Source organism: Rattus norvegicus, chromosome X, assembly GCF_021556685.1.
Source record: "Rattus norvegicus strain SHRSP/BbbUtx chromosome X, alternate assembly SHRSP_T2T, whole genome shotgun sequence".
NCBI classification, from domain to species: Eukaryota; Metazoa; Chordata; class Mammalia; order Rodentia; family Muridae; genus Rattus; species Rattus norvegicus.
In genome coordinates this window covers 104,879,887-104,881,119 of record NC_141554.1, presented here as the reverse complement: position 1 = coordinate 104,881,119, position 1,233 = coordinate 104,879,887, and positions in this window count along the sequence as shown.

Below are 1,233 nucleotides of genomic sequence, written 5' to 3'. Positions count from 1 at the left end.
GCTGTTATTACTCTTGTTATTAATCTTTTCATCCCAGAGAAAACATGGTTTTGCTTTGATTTCCAAAGTACTTTAGATGAGAAAAAAAAACCTTAGAGAATATTTGATGATCTACTTTTTAGTCAGATGATTTAAAGCTACAAGGAATGAGTTTTTTTAAAAAAAACACTTTAAGCATGCTACAAGAACTACATGCTACAATACCATTTTGCTTCTAGAATGGGCTCTTCATAGAATGTCTTGCATTGGTGTTCTAGACAAATGAAAAGGCCAATGAGAATGTGACTGTAGTGATTTCTGTAACTATAAATTGCTTAGAATTGGTCTTGGCCCACACTCAGACACTGTAAGGAGTCCTATTTGGCAGATGCATCTTGAGACCACCATTTTTGAGAACTTCATAATTGAAGGAAAACAACAAATTCTATTAGATAATCTCCCATTTGGTCCTTCCTCTCAACGTTGGCAGTTGATATTCTGGGAGTTTGTGGGATGATAGTGTTTATTCTTTCTTTTCCTCTCCAGTAAGTGGCAGGAATCCCTTAGATCTTTATGATGGTTCTACTTCCCAGTTATCTCAGGGAAGTCTCAGATGTGACTGTGACAGATGCCCACAGAAGCCCTCAGACAGAAGACTTGAGGTGCCTCTTCATACCTCTCTGTATTTTCTCACTGACTTATGGATGGCTCCTTTAACACCTGCACCCCATCTGTTCTGCTACCAGCCTAATAAATGACTTAACATTATCAGTAGCCCCACTTCTCCTACATTTTCTTTGTGGGAAATCAGTTTAAAATGGATGACTTCTCTTTCTCAGGTACATTATATGAACACTAAAAACATAATATATTGTTTAACTCAGGAAGTTTCACTTTTATCCTGCAATACCCTATTACATCTGATCATTTATCTCCTGAGTTTATTTTACTTGGATTTCTACAAAGAATAAAGAATATTTTAAATACAATGATAGTCTCAAAATCATTACTTTCTTTGATAAATTGGTATGTTCCTTAACCACAGACTTAGAGAATTCCTTGTACCATTTTATTAAAACTTCCAAAATTGGATATGCTCTTTTTAACCTTCTCATTTTTCTACTTTTAACTCCTCTTTCTCATTGGCCTCCATTCACCATGCTAGCCATGTACCATCTCTCACTTTCATATTTTCATAGTCTGAAACTAGCTCCTTTCCACACATTTTCCCAATTCTTTAAGCTCTTGAGAAAT